We start from the raw sequence: 10,147 nt of genomic DNA on the forward strand, positions 1-10,147 counted from the left end.
TTTGTGAAATGGGTTTAGATTTTTACAAAAGACAGAAAGAGCCTTTGGCTTCAAGCTGCTTTGGCTTTTTGCCTAGAAAAAAAAAATCCCTGAGGCAAAAAAAAAAAATATATCACAAAGAGCTGGGTGATCTGTTCAAAACTGGACAAGGGAGAGAAATTCAGAGAGCAAAACAAAGGCTAATATTTCCACCCCAGCCCCCCAAAATTACCCCATCACGCACCCTATTCAGAGTTGGTGAATGAGGAGATGCCACTGTGAGAAGTGACAGTTCTTTGGGGAAGACCCAATGGCCCTCAAGTCCAGGAGCCCAGGGACGTGGGGACGTTTAACGCAGGGGCCACGGTGCACCCAGCCGAGTGGACCTGCGGCGTCACATCCCAGCCCAGGCTATTGATGGCTACTCTGGGCGATGCCCTCCAGTTACCAGCAGAACATCGACTGACTTTTTTAAAAAACTGTGTTCTCTTTAGCAAGTTGGGAGCGTGTGTTTATATGGTTTAGAATGTTTGCCATCAAACGAGTATTTTTAACATACGTTTGTCCCTTAAAGAGATAAACTTCGATTATTTGAAAACTTCATGGAAGCATCATATTTTGATCAGTGAGGCGTTGCCCTGTCTGTCCTGTTGCCTCATGGCACTGTCCACGAAAGAGGACGGGACAGAGGCCCTGGGTTCTCGGGGCTCAGTTCCCTCACTAGCTCCCCAGGGGCTCCCGGGCAAACCTCTCCCTTCCATACTCCACCGCATTCCTCTGCGATCAAGGCGCTAGAGGGGGTGACTGGCGACACCCCCCCACACACACGTCCCACAGGAACATCAGAGCGCGATCTTAGCTGGGGAGAGGCCTCAGTGGGTACGGTCAAGACAAGGATCTCGAGATGAGATCACTCTGGTTCAGGCTGGGCCCTCGATCCAACCACAGGTGTCTTTGCAAGAGAGCAGGAGGCGAGAAGACTCGGAGACATGGGGAGGACTCGTGAGGACAGAGGCAGAGGTCAGAGCGGTGGGTCTACAGGCCAGGGATGCCGGGCACCGCTGGCAGCCGCCGCAGCCGGGAGGGAGGCGAGAAGCCATCTCCCTCACAGCCTCGGAGGAAGCCGACCTCGCTGCCGGGCTCTTCGCTTCCCGCCTGCAGAACTGCGGGAGGATACGTTTGCCGTCTGAAGCCGGCCGATTTGGGGCCGCCCGGTGACGGCATCCTTGGGAAACTAGCTCAGGAGGTTGAACTGAGCAGTCTCAACGGTGCCCCACGAATCTGCAGTCTGGGACTAGGGAGCCTGAGCGTGGGAACCCTCTGAGCAGACAGCAGGACGTTCCCGTCCTTCCCGTCCTCCAGTCCCACGTCCACCGGCCCGGGCTGGCTCGGAGGGGCTGCCCTCTCTGCGCCGGCACCAGTGAGCTTTGCGAGCAAACGGCCGCAGCACTCGGGGGCGTTTAGTCAGGACGAGGGAAGACTCACGGGGCTATAACGAGCGGCCTCACGTAGTGAAAGCTACTCATTTGGAGAAGAGATTAATCTTATTTTCGGTAGTTCCAGAGGCAGCACCACAGAGGGGTCAGATTTCCGTTCAACGCGCTCCAGTCCCCCGCAGGGAGGGGCTGCGCCCTGGAAGGGCACTCGCTGCTGCCCGCAGCCCTGCGGGAAGGAGACGGCCTCAGAGCCCTCAGAGCGGGAGGTGGGCACGGCCCCAGGGCTGGGTGCTTCGGCCAGACGACCTTGAGGCACCTTTTAAATTTGTGTTTATGAAAGTTTATTATTCCTTGAGCTTTCACAGCTCATCAATGCTACTTCATTTCCATGAAATCAGAAATCTCCAATGGGCAGGACCCAGGAATCTGCATTTGTACAGAGAGCCACTCTGTCCCGGGGCCTGGACACACAGGGCTGGTCACTGGGGCTTCCTGAGCAGATGCAACCCCGGGGGCTGCCTCTCCGAGGACCCCCCGAGACCACCCGCCCTGACTTGGGAGGACCCCCCTTTCCCCGCCGTGGGGAAGGGCCCAAGGTTAAAAAAGCCCCCGCGGCAGCCGCAAAAGGAACAACCCCCCTCTTCCCACTTCTGAATTTTGGCCAAGATTGATAATAGGAGGTAATTTCTTATACAAAATACCCTTTTCTCCTCTTCCCATTTTGTTCTGAAGCCCACCTCCTCCTGGAAAGCTCTTCCAGCGGCTACTCACTGTTTGTCCTTTTTATTCTTCAACTTTTAGCTTCATTGAATTTATCAGCAGGTGTGAATGCGTTTTGTTTGTTAACTTGTCTTTTTTCTAAAAAATTTCTTTATACCTGACACATAATAATTGAGCATGTCTCTGGGAGCGGGCGCGTGTTTCCGTGCTTGTGCATATCGCGTACGGTCAAGGCAGCTGGGTCAGCCCGTCCATCACCTCGAGTCTTGCTCATTTCTTTGTGGCGGTAACATTCAAGACGCTCTTTTCTATTAATAGCTGTCTGGAAATATAATACATTATTATTAGCTAGGACACCAGAATTGGTCCTTCCTGTCTGGGTGTAACTCTGTACCCACTGACCAGCCTCCCCGGCCCCAGCCGCTGGTGACGGCTGCTCCGCTCTCACTCCTACGAGTGCAGCTTTCCAGATCCACGCGGGAGCGAGACCACGCGGTATCCGTCTTTCTGCGCCTGGCTTGTGTCGCTTAACATGATGTCTTTGTTCTGTCTCTCTAGACTAAGCTCCCCGGGAGCGAGAACCGTCTTTATCTTACTCCTTCTCGTGGTCCAGTCTCGGCACAGGGTCCTGACGCATCCCAGGCGTTCATGTCCATTAGGATTAGGCTAAGCAGCAAGTGACAGAGACCCCAGATCACCACTGACCTGACCACGCAAGCTGTTGTCCTCTCAAGGAACAGCTACAGGAACGGGTAGCCGGGTTGCTTGGGAAGCTCTGCCTCACGCAGCCGCCAGGAATCCAGGCTCCCTCCGCTCCCTGCCGCACCCTCTCCAACGGATCCTCCTGGTCCGGGACGGTGGCCCCAGGACTGGCCGGTACATCCGTCAGTCAGACGGCGGGAAGGAGGAGGCATGACTTAGGACGTAGCCAGGCACACATCACTTTGCTTATATCCTTCCCGTCAACCGGACCCTAGTACCGGGATACCAAGGGGTCCAGGGAGTGGACTTTCTCCCAGGCAGCCGTGTGTGCCGCTAGAACGGCATCCGTTTTTAGGAAAGAAGAGGAGACAGTAGGGCTCAGTGGTTTTACCTGAACAGATGGATGAACAGAGCCCAGCCTGCACCGGTAGCATCTTCGGGTTACGTTCTCTGTTTGACGGGGAGGATACGCTGCTGTCTGTTGGGACTGGTCTTTCTGTATGCATGTCGGCCACTCCAGATAGACAGCAGATCTCCGGGGAAGAGATGTCCTTTCTTTCTCCCCGTATGTTCTTTTTGTACCTCACTTCCCCGTCTGTCCTCCGGCACAGCAGGTTGCAGCGTGTCGTGTTTCTGGCGAAGATGGCAGAGGCGGCAGCGACGCCCTGCACGGCTGTGCTGCGGGCCCCCTGCCTCGGGTGGCTGCCAGACGGGCTCTCGCCATTCGCTGACGCCTGGTATAGATGCCCCGGGAGACACGTGGGCAGGGCCGCCAACACACCCCAGTGGGGAGAGGACTTTCACAGCATGGCGGTGGTGTGACTAATGGCTAAATCCACAGATAGATGCTCAGGGTAGAGAAAAAAACATCACCGTTCTGAGTTATTTGTAATAAATAAGGGACATGCGGGTCACTGGGCCCGGACAGACCCTCTTAGCCACAGGATAATTAATCTTTCATGATTATGTCTTTATCTTCATCACCATCATTCCCCTCTGCTTCCGACGAACCAAATCCGATTCTCGACAAGACCAGCAGGCCCTCAGAGGAGCTGGTCGCCCAACACACGGAGCTGGGACAGGCGCAGTTACGTTTCTGCTCCGTGTATAAATGCAGACGTACACACATTTTTAAACCTTCAAGATAGGGAATGGTGCTTCACGTTTCCATGGACGTCCACACTGTTCATTGTCGAGGGCGGCAGGATGGGGCAGTGGCCTTTGTCGGCCCGAGTCTCAACCCTGGAAGGTGCAGGCATCCCTGCAGCTCCCGGAAACTGAGAAACCCGCCTGCACCTGCCTCGTGCCCTCGGCCCCTGGTCCCCGGGCTCCAGGGCCTCTCGGCTCCACTCTGACTCAGCCTGTCCCCCGTCCTCCTCTGCGTCATGCCGGGCCAGCCTGGAGTCCACCCTGACCCGACCCGGCAGTCACTCCGGAATTCCTTTGCTCCGCGAGCAGGTCTTGAGCATCTGCTCCATGCCAGGCACGGTGCTGGGCTCTGCGACCCACCACGAACGCACAGAGGTGACGCTGCCCTCCCGGGTCCCATAGGCTAGTGGGGAGGACAGGTGCCTCCAAACAGGTACAGTGGTCCCCCTTATCTGCAGGACAGTAAGTAAGATATTTTGAGAGAGAAACACCACATTCACATAACTTTTATTATATATTGTTATAATTATTCTATTTTATTATTAGTTATTGTTACTAATCACCTCACTGTGCTGATTTACAGACTGAATGTTATTAATATCACAGGTATGTGTGCATAAGTAAAAACAGCATACGTAGGGTTTGGAACTATCCATGGCTTTAGGCAGCCACTGGGTGTCTTGGAATGTGTCCCCCGAAGATAAGGGGGGACTACTGTATGCAGACACATATGTCATTTTAAATGGCGCCAACTAAAAGAATGGATTCCATGAGCGAGAAACGCGTGCATCTAGTTTAGACTGGGGGTGGGTGGGAGAGGCCTCCGAGGAAAAGACATTGAACGTGGGACCTAAAGGTGTTGGCCAGGCACAGGGGCCTCGGAGCTGGGCCGGGGCGGGGCTGGGCCGGGGCAGTGCTGGGCGCAGTTAGCAGGGATGAACAGGACTCCTGGGGGCTCAGTGCTGCCCATGGGCTGGTGCTTGGCGGGGTGGCGGGATGGTGGCTTGGGCAGGCCCTCATGGGCACTTTGCGGTCTTTTCTGGATGGGAGGGGAAGCCACCGATGGGTCCTCAAGGGGGTAGGGACAGGATCTGGCTTGCGTTTGCTCAGAGGGCCTGGCCAGTGACTCTGCTCGAGGATTGTCCACAGAAGCCGGGGTCCAGGCTGAGCGGGGGGTCGAGATTGCACAGCAGAACCTGGGACCGAGGGCCCCGCTGGGTGGTCCCGAGACCCCCACGCTGAGGAGTCCTCACCGGCAGGAAGGAAAGATGGTCATGGGGACGGAGGGGCACTCACTTCATGGTTTGCCTCAAAGCGGCGCTGGGGCGGGTGGCAGGGTGGCCTGTGTGTGCCCAGCCTCGCCCGCCCGGACGAGGGTCTCCTGGACTCCTGCCAGGGACAGACGGGGTCTGCAGCAACAGTCACCCACCCCCAGCGCGAGTGACTCGGAGAGGAAAGAGGGAGGCAGAGAAGGGCCCGGGCCTGGGAAGATGCCTGTTTCTCCACACTGGGCAGCACAGGTTCACTTTGGGGAGGGGTCGCCGCCCATTCGTGGGTGTAAAACGAGTCTATGGCTTTTGCTTCCACGTCTCTGGTCACGTAAGCAGTTTTCCGGGCTTCGCGGGCTTTTCGCGTTCCCACTTTCTGAGCTGATGTCCTTGTTTGGACAAGCGCGAAGTGTCTGCACCGACTGCCTGGATTCAACCCGCCCCTTCCCGCTCCGCGTCCTGCTGGCCACTCCTGAAGGAGGGGTCGCGGTCGCCCAGCTCAGGGACCAGCTCACGGCAGCGGACGCACGGTGGCCCCCGCGAACGGCGCTGGCCTGGCATGATGGATGTTAGCTGTAAGTATCAATGTCATCTGTTTTTATGGGAGTGTATTTTTTTCATCAGTGTTTTAAAGACAAAAATAGATTGAACATACTACTCTTTTGTCTATCACAGATTTTGCAAATAATTTCAGCTTTTAGCTTGCTAGTTTTGATTTTGCTTAGGTACTTTGAGAGCTATAAGGGATTTTGTTTGTTTTTATAAAATCAAATATAGCAATATTTTCCTTTAGAGAAAACCTTAGAAAGAATTTTCTTGCCCTGATATCAGATAAATATTCACGTACATTTTCTTCCAGTTGTTTTAGAGTTTCAGGGTTTGTTCACCATTTGCTGAACAAGCCACATATTTTTTTCGTTAGTCTCTCAGCTTCCAAATTCAGACATGTTTTGACCCATTTCTAGCCTGTCTCTGGCGTTCCAGAGCCTTCTTCTTCTGATTGTGCACTCCCGCCACAGTTTTAATGATTATACTTTTATAATGTATTCTAATATATAGATCTCAAATTCTATCCCCAAGAAAAAACTGTGGCCTCTCTTTTTAGTCTTTGTTCCAGCTGGCGCTGAGGCTCATGCAGAGGTATTATGTGTTTCTCTACTTACGAAATTTTTCTTTTATATCTTTCATGAAAATTCTATAGTTTTCTTCTTTTAAGACCACATCAGTCCAATGAAGTAAATTCCTAGTTGTTAATATTTTTGCTGTTGTTGTCAATATAGTTTTTCATTATATATTGTAAAATATTTCTCCCAATAGGGAAAAGCAAATGGTTTTTATATATTTAGCATGTAGTATACTAAATTGTCCCACTTTAGATAATTTTTGGGATTTTCTTTAGACAACTAAATCATCATTGAATAGTGATTATTTTGTCTTCTATATTTTACTATTTGACTGCATTACTTTTCTTGTCTTATATGGGCCAAGGGTCTAGCTCATTCCCAGGAGTAGCCGCGGGCATTCCTATCCTATCCCGACTTCACAGAAAACCTCTAGCAATTGCCACAGATTAAATATGATGTTGTTTGTCGGTGTGAGATATCATTGCTTTATCAGATTCAGAAAGGATTCATCTAGTCCTAGTTTTCTAAGAACTTCCATCTCTGTAACTGTATCCTTTCAGAATGCTTTCGGTTGCAAGTCACAGAATATCTAACAATTTCTTAGAATAACTGAAGCTTGTTTTTTTACGTAACAAGGAGTCTAGAAACACAAAGCCACTGCTGTTGCTTCAGCAACTAGTGACATCAGGCCGGCGTCTCTGTGGCTCTCTCGGCCTCTCCTCGTGTTCACATGGCGGCCGCTCTGGCTGCAAGCACCACCTGTACGCAGGTGGCGGAACGGGGAGAGCCGAAATGTCTAGAAAGTCAACGCCTTCCGGAAGCCTCCCAGCCAACTTCCACTCCCATCTCATCAGCCAGAGCTGAGTCACATGGACATCTCAGTATCACAATATTCTAGGAAGACAAGTGTCTTGTGTCTTCGGTCTCTAGCACGGAGCAGACAGCAGAAGTGCGCCATCCATGCCGGCAGCGTCTGCCGCTCCAACTCGGACCCAGGAAACGCCTTCGTGGAGCTTAGCGTCTAGCGGGGGAGCAAAAACGCACAGTTATGCGCACCACACGCACTCTGTCTCTAGTCCCTGTCCTCCCGTCGTCCTGTACCCGGGTTCCCAGTCACAGCACGGCCCATTAGCACGGCAGTGCGGCAGTGCATGTGTATAATAAACGGATGGGCAGATGTGTCTGCTGGTGTCTATTTGGAGCCTCTCAGCGCCAGGTCTACCCTTCTCAGCCCGCTCTGTGGAAGGGGAGCTGGGCCCTGGGCACGGCCTCCTTCGCCAGATGGTGCAGTGCTAGGTTTTGTCAGTAGAGGGCGCCGGGGATGCTGCTCATGGCAGAGGAAGGGGCTTCTCCTCTGTCTTCCCAGCCTCGGCCCTGCAGCACAGCAGCCAGCGGGGCGGTCTGTTCAGCCCTGGGAGCACCGAGGGCACCGCACATGGGTGGCTGCCCAGTGAGTCCTGCAATCTCCCTGGGCGTGTTTTGCCTTTAAATTGGCATTCGTGGTTACATCTTCCAACCAGGAAAATGATCCTCACGCACTCCCGACTGTTCTCAAACCCAGCCATGGCTCTCTCGTCCCCAGGACGGGCTTTCCTGCAGCTTCAGCAGGAGTGTGTAGCGGGAGGGCGGGACGGGGCAGAGCTGTGGAAAGACAAGCCGGCAGGCCACAGAGGGACCAGGGTGGGCCCACCTGGGCAGCAGGAGGGGACTCGGACTGGGAAGCGTGGACAGGCTCAGGGAGGAGAGAGCTGCACACCTGCCCCGGGGCAGCCAGAGCCAGGGGCAAAGGGAAGCAGCTGCTCAGCAGCCCCTGGCCCCGAGTGCCCCGGGCGCCAGGCCTCCGACACCCAAGCACAGGTTCCCCCAGCGCTTGGGAGCAGCCAGAACAGAGAAGCCACAGAGAACACTGCCACCCCCTGCAAGGACCCACCAGGACCCATAGCCACTGTGGCCTGGTGCCCAGGCTGGTTCACGGGCACCCTCCCTCCCAAGTGTGGAAAAGAACAGGAAGGCATAGGTCAGTCACTGCTAGCAAACGAGTCATGGGTGAGTTGGGTGGTGCTGGGTACTGATGGGTCCTGCTGGGTACTACTGGGTACTGAAGGGTGCTGCTGAGTACTCCCAGGTACTGCTGGGTGCTACAGGATGCTGCTAGATACTGCTGGGTGCTACAGGATGCTGCTAGGTACTGCTGGGTGCTGCTGGATACTGATGGATCCTGCCGGGTATTGAGTGCAGCCAGGTACCACCAGCTGCCAGTTCCTTTCGGCCCACAAAGTGATTTAAAAGGCAACGCACCTGTGGAGTGTCGAGCGTGGCCCCTACAGAAGCAGGTCCATTTGTGTTGTCTCGGACCCAGTCCTCTCTGCAGGCTTCTGAGTTGCCAGCCCCTGGCACACCATGTCTTCTCAAGGTAGCAGATTGGAGAAATCAACAAATGCATTGGAGACCACTGTTTTCTAGGCCAGACCCAGTGGAACATTGTTCTGGGAGACGCCGGTGGATATTCCCTGAAAGCGGGGAGGGTGGCGGGCGAGGCCAGTGCCTTGGCTGAATAAACCCGGACGACACTTCCAGCTGTGGCCTGGGGCTCACCCAGGCTACGCAGCTCACCAAAGGTTCTGAGAAGCCCTGAAGCCAGTAAAATGAACCCGTCGGTGTGGCATTTCCCAGCCCCATTTGAACACACTTCTTGGGGGAGAGCAAAGCTATTGGCGGTCGGTGAACCAGTGTTTCATGGAACCACTGGAAACAGTTTGGGAAACTGTTTCGGATCCTCTTTCTTTCTTGGGGGCAACAAATCGTTTACTGTCTATGGGGAAATGTGGCTTTTTCAAACATACTTTGGAAGGCCAGGCAGTTATAGTGATGACTGAATACAACAGATTTGTTAGCATTTAGTTAACAACTTCCTTAATTGTGCTTGATACATTACTGTAGTACAGCTCCACTCACAATTATTTTGTTTATGTAGGAGAGCCGCCAGACAGCCAGTCGGGGGCGGAGAGAATGTTGCGACCCACTCACCCTTAGGAGGTTTTCATAGTGTTCCAGAATGTTCCAGAGCCGCCTCCTCCGGCAATGTCTGACTTGGCAATATCTGTGCCAGTTACACGTCTCATCTACTCAGTGAGTGTCTCCTCATTTCTCATCCTGCGTCTGGGAAATTTGGTGCTTGGGCCTGGAAAAGTTCAACAGTCAAATCACCCCAGGAACATGAATCAGAACAAAACTTCCCCCCTGTCCCAATGCCCCCAGAGCCCCACCAAGCCAGGACGGGCCCCCAGCTGACCACCTGGCACAGAGGGGTCGGGACAGGGGCACCCAGAGTGGCGGCGCTAAGTCGACCACCCCACAGACCACGGGAGTCTGGAGGAGGCTCGAGGGAGGAAGCCCTGACAACCTCTGGGGACCAGATGGCCTTGAGCTAAGCCTGGGGTGTGGCCCTTTGAAGATGGCCACCCCCAAAAGAGGGACGGGCATTGCCTGGGACGGGCTGGCAGGTCCCACTGGGGGAACAGCTCCCAATCAGGGGGGCTTTGGGCTGGAGGGACAGACGAGGCTGGAAGGAGGTTGGAGGTTGGAGGTTGGTGGACCCTCCGCCACGGGCTTCACAGAGGTCCCCGTGCTCTGACCAGCGAGGAACCCAAGGCAGACACCTGCCCCCTCCCTGAACCTCCGTTTCCTCAATGCCACAGAGCAGAATCCCGAGATGGGGAGTGTGCGGCAGAGCCAGGCAGGCGGTGGGCGCCCACGGGGGGCGGGGGGG

The sequence above is a fragment of the Propithecus coquereli genome, unplaced genomic scaffold (assembly GCF_000956105.1).
Source record: "Propithecus coquereli isolate 6110/MARCELLA unplaced genomic scaffold, Pcoq_1.0 Scaffold295, whole genome shotgun sequence".
Lineage (NCBI taxonomy): Eukaryota > Metazoa > Chordata > Mammalia > Primates > Indriidae > Propithecus > Propithecus coquereli.